The sequence below is a fragment of the Martes martes genome (assembly GCF_963455335.1).
Source record: "Martes martes genome assembly, chromosome: 9".
Classification (NCBI taxonomy): Eukaryota; Metazoa; Chordata; class Mammalia; order Carnivora; family Mustelidae; genus Martes; species Martes martes.
The window spans coordinates 131,204,997-131,213,217 of NC_137896.1; positions in this window are offsets into that span (position 1 = coordinate 131,204,997).

Consider the following 8,221-nt stretch of genomic DNA (forward strand, 5'->3'; position numbering starts at 1 on the left):
CGGAAAGGCTGACCGTGCGCCCGGAGCCCAAAGGCAGAAGTGAGCCGGTCGCCAGGAGGGAAGGGCTCTGGATCCAAGGAGAGGGCGGCTGTCCGCGACAGCTCCTGCCCGGCAATTACAGGAAGTTATATAAGTAACGGCTATCTCTAATTTAGCACTCCGATAGCAGAGTCTGACACCTCTTCGCTTTTTTCCCTAGAAACCGGTCATCCCTGGTTTCACAGACCACTCCCCCCACCGCCCTCCCCCGCCGTCCTCCCCTCCACCCACCCTGTTTTTGCCTGAGATGGGATCCTGCCCCCAAGGGAGCTCAAATGATGGTTTATTTTCCCGGACTCACAGAACAGCCCGGTGCCACTTTACGTATGCGACAGCGGCTGACAATTCCACAATCCGTGACAGCTAGGCTCCAGACTGTAGGATTACAAGACCCCTCACACCTTCTCAGAAGGTGGGCTAACAGATTTCCCATCCCTGCCTTTTTTGCTAAAAGACCAATTGTTAACATTCTTCCCTTAAAGTGTTTTTGTAGGTTATTACCGTTTCCATTGTACAAGTAATGTGGAGTTACATCTGGAAAATGTGGAAATCTAGAAATTACAGAAGACGGTGGACAAACAAAAGGAAAAAGCACTGATATGCCCATCCCCCAAGATAATCACTGTGATTTTTTTTATAGCAGTTTAAGATACCCTTCACATCCCATACCCTTTACCCACGTAAAGTACACAACTCCGTGGTTTTTAGTGTATTCAATGTCATGCAACCCTCACATGATCAATTCTAGAACATTCCCATCACCCCAAAAAGAAACCTTGTATCCTTACGCTGTCACTCCTTCATCTCCCAACCCACCCCAGCCGCTGGCAACCGCTAATTTACTTTCTGCCTTTGTAGATTTGCGTCCTCTGGAAAGTTCCTATTAATGGAGTCCTACGGTCTATGGTCTTTTGGTGACTGGCTTCTTCCAGATAAGCACCACGTTTTCCAGGTCCTTCTGTGTTGTCACGAGCATCAGCACCTCATTCTCACTGGGCTAGGATGATGCATTCGTCCCAGACTTAATTTCTTCACAACTTGGACAGGATAGGAGAGAAACAGGAGACTGTACTCACACAGTTACGATCATTCTGTAAATGAAATTTTTGATTCTGCACTTTTCACTGGACACGAACATTTCACCCAGTTCTCTTACAAACGCTTTTACAATGATGGTCATGGCCGCATCATAGTCCGCTGAGAGAAAGCTACGATACCGGCTCAGACACGTCCCTCAGATCGTACGTGGTGAACCTCTCCGCTTAGCACTCCCCAAGCAGCAGCACGGAAATTTATATTCCTTCCTACTGTTTTCCATTTATTTTCTATTTCCTTAAAGTTAGCTTTGTGTTTCTGTCTCCTCTTGGCTTAATCTGTTGTACTTTTTCCGAACTTCTTAAAATGATTCCTTCCTTGTCATCCTTATTTCCCACCTCCTTTAACAACAAAGCGATTTCAGGTTACTTATTTTCCTCTGGATGCCTCTTCCGCTATGGCACACAGACTTGGAATAAAGTGCTCTCCTTTCCATTTCTTTTGAGGTGGAAATCCTCCTTTTTGATTCTCTCCTTAATCAGCTATTCAGGAATGGATTTTTAATCTCTAAATAGTCAAGATTGAGGGGCAGGAGATCAGCTTTCTTTCTTTTTTTATTCTTTTAAGTAGGCTCCACACCCAGCATGGAGCCCAAAGCAGGGCTCGAACTCACGACCCTGAGATCAAGACCTGAGCTGAGATAGAGCATGAGACACTTAACCGACGGAGCCCGTCCAGATGCCCCAGTCTTATTTATTTCTGATTTTTACTGGGTTATAATCATGACTGTGGCCTTTAGAAACTCGACTTTTAAAATGTTATGGGTTTCTTTTTGACGGATACCAGATGGATTTTCACAAATCGCCTACCGATGTAAGAAAAGAGACGTATCAACTCTCTTTAAGGGAGGAAAGGCAAAAGAGCCCTCAGTTCTTCTATATTCTTGTGTATTTCTCATCTCATCTACCACACTGTTGACGGCCAACAGTGGCCGTAGCATCTGACATAAGTAGCATCTGACATAAAGTAGCATCTGACATAAAGAATTCCCGCAGATGCCAGCGCCAGCGTGGCCACAAGGCAGCGGTAGCTCCCCCTCCCTTGCGGCGATCACACGGTCACAGTGGCCATGAGCCCAGCCTCACAAGCCAGCCGCCACCTCACACAGCGCTCTGACTTCAGACTCGGGGAGCAAAGGCTCCCTTGCGTGGGTGGCAGAGCCATTTCAAGACAGAGCCGCTGGTGCCCTGAGGGAGCTCTGGTTTCCCTCCAGAACGTAAAATGGCCCAAGCAGTCACATTGTTTTTCTGCCTCTACTGTCAGGAAGGTCCGGCCTTTCCTCTTCCAACTACAAGTAAATGAAAACCATTAAACACTTCCTGCTTGTAGCAATAATCCCTGGCCGTGGGGCCCCTCGGCCAGCCCCTGCTTCCAGCCTGGGGAAGTGAGCCTCCGGAATTAGCCTGACACAGAGAAGGTGCTGGAGAAAGAGGTCAGCTGCCGGGAGCCCCCAAACAACCCAGGTCAGAAGGGCCCCCAGGGTCCTCGCGTCTGCCTTTCTCCTTGATCTGACGCAAGAAAGCCTTGACCCCTCGATGCCCAAACGAGGGGTCACTGGCCACATCTGGGGACGCTTGCGTTACTCTCAGTTCAGGGTGGTCTGTTTAAAGTTGCCACAGGTTAGTAACGTCACAAATGTCAGCGTCTATCGATCCCCGTCTGAAGAGCTTAGGGCCCACAGAAAGGAGCTTGAAGTCCATCCCGTTTCACATGATGTCGCTACAGAATCATGCTCGACAATCGAGAGAAAATGACCGAGGCATCCGTAGCCTACCTTCCCAAGGTCCTGTTCTGCTCACCTGACAGCTGACTGGCACCCTGAGCCCAGAGGGTTCCACCAGTTAGAGCAGACGGTGCCTAAGGTGGATGGAGCAGTAAGAGGAAGAAAGAACTCGAATGTTCATCGTCCAGCTACTATGTGCCAGGCTCTGTGCGGGCTCCCCTGCCCACCACGTTCGGGGGTCATGTGAGCGCTATTGTGAAGCCCATTCTGAAGATGACAAATTCAAGTCTTGGAGACGATAAGTAACCTGAAGAAACTCTTGTTCAAAGAAAAGCAATAGAAGGGGGGATGGAGAGAAGAGAAGGAGCAGGATGGGAAAGAGGGAAGGGGAGGGAAGGAGGGAGCCTGGGGCAGGGAGAGGAGAAACACAAAAGGAACGAAGGCACAGAAGAGTCTTCACACTCAAAAGACGGAAAATGGTGCAACCCTAAGCAAACATCGAAGCTTTAATATCTATAAGCAAATACAGAGAAAAGGTGCCCCACACCCTACTCAATGATGCCTCTGAAATCCTAACAAGGAAACACAGAGCTCTAGCCCACAGACAGAACCACCTGCCAGGGGAGAGTCTGTGCGAGGGGAAGGCAGAGCTGGGGCTCTTGGTGCCTGAGAATTCCGCCCTCGCCCCGGTCAGAAAGGGAACAGGGGAGCCTCGCTCAGGGGCCAACCTGGAAGCTTCAGTATCGTCCCCGAGGCCTCGTGGAAGGAAGATCACACCTGGGAAGGCCCAGGGCTGCTGTCCCCACCCCGCCCAGCTCTGACTGCACCCTTCCGACACAGGTCCCTGCTAGCCTCCTGCTACAGCTGTTCAGGCCCACGAGCTGCAGGGATTTCCTCCACACCCTGACACAGTACCCCGCCCGGGCTGCCCTCCAAGGCTGGGCCACTTCCCCCCCACGCTGGCGCCCCACACTCTTCAACCCTAGAACCTGAACCACAACCTTCCCACGAGAGCCCGGCTGTGGGAGAAAGAGCCTGTGGGACCCTGAGCCAAGTGTCTGACTCACTGGGCCTCCGTGTTCTCATCCATAAAACGGGCACTCTTGTAGGGCTGACTGGTCACGATGGAGAGTAAAAGCGGCAGAATGTGAGGAAAGCGCCCAGCATAGAAACCCAGCGGTCAGGGCATGTACATCACTGATGTTTGGCAAAGTCTGACTATTCACCTGAGTAGAATTTCAGATCATAAAGGATAAGTGACACAAAGTGCTACAGTGTAGGGGGCCCTGGGGGAACCAGGGAGAACTTGGGCCAAGGCGCAGGAACTCAAAGTGGGCCAGAAAGGAAGAGGAGGGTATTTGGGGAGGGCAGATTTTGGAAGAACATTTTTAAGAAAGGGATGGGAGAGTACAAAGGACTGAAAGCCTCATGAGGACAGACAGACAGACACGCCCTAGAAAAAGTAGAAGATTGTCTCTGGGGTAGTAAGTGGCTTATAGGTTGGCCTTGTGCTAGAGTAAAATCAAAACTGAGGGTGAAAATCAGACACTGTTTGAGTAGGGCACAGCCCCGGAAGCTTCGCAGCTAGAGGTTCCAGGGACAAAGGCGGTGTTCTAGGCAGGTCAGGCAGACAGACGTGCTTGGGACCAAAACTGACGGCCCGGCGGATGCAGTTTCAATGAGACCCCTGGATATCTGAGAGCCTTTAAGAGGGAAGCACAAGGGCCCCTGGGGGGCTCAGTCGTTAAGCAGCTGCCTTCAGCTCAGGTCATGATCCTGGGATCAAGCCCCGCATCGGGTTCCTTGCTCAGTGGGGAGCCTGCTTCTCTGCCTCTGCCTGCCACTCTGCCTGCTTGTTCTCTCTCTCTCTCTCTCTCTCTGACAAATAAATAAATAAATAAAATATTTTTTTTAAAAAAGAAAGAAAGAAAGAAAAGAAAACTCTGTACCTAGGAATGCCCCAGGAGGGCTGGGCAGCCCCACAGATGATCATCAGAGGGGGGCCTACTTCACCCAATCAACCTCAAATACAGCTCTAGGTCAGTACCACACCTCCGCTGGCTCATCTGGCCCCAGAAGCACGTGCGAACTTGACCAGACAAAGCAGACTGATCCCAGGTGAGTCTGGAGTCCCCGAGGCCGGCGATCTCAGCCGGCTCTCGACGCTGGGACATCCGGCCCAAGCCATTCTCCTCCCGCAGCACGTGTAGGTCAAGCTGTGTCCTTCAGAGCACTCCGTTAGGGCAGCAGGCTCTCGGCTGGGGTGAAGTTCAGTAAGTGTGGGGCAGGCGCTTCAAGGAAGGTCAAGGATGGTCACAAGCAGAGACAAAGGAGAGAGAGGAGGTTCCGGGGGGTGGGGACAGATGGAACACACGCATTAGCTCTATTCCCTCCCAAAGGGCCCTAGGAGGACACGGCAGAGGAATACGTCAGTACACACGCGTACACACACACACACACACACAAGTGAGGAGACAAAGTAACAGCAGACACAATGTGCCCACAATCTGGAAGATGCAATGCAGGAGAAGAGGTGACAGATTTTGAAAGAGTAGGAACTAAGGCATCCTCCGAGAAGCAAACCAACTCAAACCACAATTGAAGCCAGAAAAGGCTGGAGAATTAGACAACATGGTGAAAAGTGGGGTTGAAGATAAAGACAGAAAGGAGAGGAATGGTAAGAAAATTAGATCGATCCATGTTCCAACAGCAGTTCCAGGAAAAGAGAACAAGGGAAAAGGAGGGAATAATATTCCCAAAGAAACAATCCAAAAAGATTTCCAGGACCAAAGGACTTAAGTTTCTGAATTTAAAAAAACCCAAGGGCCTGGCATAATAAATAAGAAGGAAATTTTAGAGGGGTGCCTGGGTGGCTCAGTTGTTGAGCGTCTGCCTTCGGCTCAGGTCGTGATCCCAGGATCCTGGGATCGAGCCCCACATCGGGTTCTCCGCTCGGCGGGAAGCCTGCTTCTCCCTCTCCCACTCTCCCTGCTTGTGTTCCCTCTCTCGCTGTGTCTCTGTCAAATAAATAAATAAAATCTTGAAAAAAAAAAAAAAGAAGGAAATTTTAGAACACCAAGGATAAAGAGAGAAGCCCAAAGAAAGATCCAGAAAGAAAGAAAAAATGTCACATTCTCAAGTTGAAAATAATCAGAATGACTTTGGATTTCTCAACAGTGACCCCAGAAAACAATGAAATAATGCCCTCAGAAATTCTGAGGGAAAGTGATGTGCCACCTAGAATTCTATACCCAACTAAAATAATAATCCAAAGTATGAGTAGAATAAAACCATTTTCAGAAATTCAAGATCCAAAGACAAAACAAAACAAAAACAAAAACTGTCTCCCAACTCTTCTTTCTGCAGAAGCTCCTGGGGAACAGAAAATATTGACAAATCTGAAAACATGAGACCCAGGACAGGGGATCCCGCCCAAGGAGCGAAAGGGGTTCTAAACATGATAAGGACAACGGCTCAGGAAAGGATGTCTCCAAGAAGACGACGTAACAGATCGCATTATCTGATGTGTCGAACTATGCTGAAAGGGCTTTTATTATAAATTCTATCAGGATATCGGGATGAATTATTGATATGTCCCTAAAAATTCAAGTAAACAAAAAATAGAGACAATTAGTAGCTGCAAGAAAAATAAGAGGGAAGGCACTGGAAATTTAAGTTAATTATAGCTGTAAGTCCATGCTGAATATGGATTCCAGCGAAGTTTGTGCTAGAACTACCTCGGAAGGATGGGGAAACGGAATGGAGTGTGCACGTGTATGGCTGGGTGTGTGCACACGAGCGCGTGTTTTGGGGACCAGGGAAGGAGACGGGAGAAAGCTAAATTCTCCTATGCCACAGTTTAAGTGAAAAGATGATCTAGAAATTATCAACTGCAGCATAGGTTATTTGTATATTAAGTGGTAAATTCCAGGAAAGAATTAAAAAACTAAAAAGTTAAAAGTTGCCTTCTGGGTAGCTGGACCGGCAGTAGAAATAGGTATTTTTCATCTTAAAGCTTCCAATTATGACTTTTTTAGACTGTGTTCATCGTCACGCTTATTAAAAACTGAAGGTTATGTTTAAAACATAAATACAATGCAGGCACAAAAATGAATGACAGACACGCAGAACCACAGCAGAACGGCCCCTGGAGATCATGGTGCACGGCAGACCGAGATTTAATCCCAGCAACGATCCTATCTGGCCATTATTGCCATCCTTCCTTTTATCACTATTTTACAGACTACGAAACTGAAGCTCAGAAAGGTTGGGAGTCGTGTCTAATGACACACAGCAGCTGCCCGCTCTGGAACGGAAAGGCCACCTGCAAAGAGCGACCTCCATGCAAGGCCACAGGGAGAAGTCTCAGTGCTCGGGAAAGGACACCGGAGACGCCCCGTTTAAGGGTTCCAAACCTGGATTACCGTTCTCTTCAGGCGCCTTTTCCAGTAGTGACAAGACATTTCCCAATTTCACCGAAAGCTATGGCATTCCTCTAAACTTCTCAAGGACAAAGCCAGGAAGTCAGCTTCCGGGGACGAAGCGTGCACACCCATCGGCATCTCTGGGAGCCCATCACCCCCCGCCGGTACTCACAGAAGGTTCCACCTAGACTCACAGAACCACATGACCGAGCTTGGTAGGTCCCTGGTAGAGTTCCTACAGATCTCGGCATTAGACCCACAAGGAGCACAGGAAAAGAAAACATCGACACTTCTGTTCACAGCTATTTCATCGAATAACTCCAGTTAGCTTTTGGCATCTGTTTTAGAACGTAAATAATATACACGATATGCTGCGGTCCACGTGCACAATTTGTAAATCAACAAACAAATGTATACATGGAGAGAGACCCCAGCTTGAGTGGAAGAGAGAGAAAACCAGTATCTGTCTAGTAATCACTCCGCATAGAGCACCCTCTGTGACAAAAGGACTGTTTTCATTTTGCAGAGGACGACACAGACACTGGGATTTAAAGCATGTGCTGTCTTCACATCTTTATTATTTCCTCCAGCAAGGCAAGCCCCAAGAACACATTAAAATCAAAAGACAGCAATCCGTGTCACCACTCTGGGCGGCCCCTTTCCTCCCATTTGTCATTTTAGATCCTCCTCATCGTGGCTCTAAAACGCACAGAGCACGGCTCTCATTTCACTTTAGTAAACTGAGGCAGGGGGAGATTAAGTGACTTGTCCAAAGTCCTACATTTTGCACAATTTTAGACTGTCCAATAATGGCCCAAAGGAGCAGAGTCTTGGCTTTTAAGGATGCCGGTGACTTCAGAAAAGGGAGTGGTTTTTTCAGTTGCTGGGTTTTGCTCATCATGTTCACTTGTCTAGCCAGGATAAAACTTTTGCTTAGGAA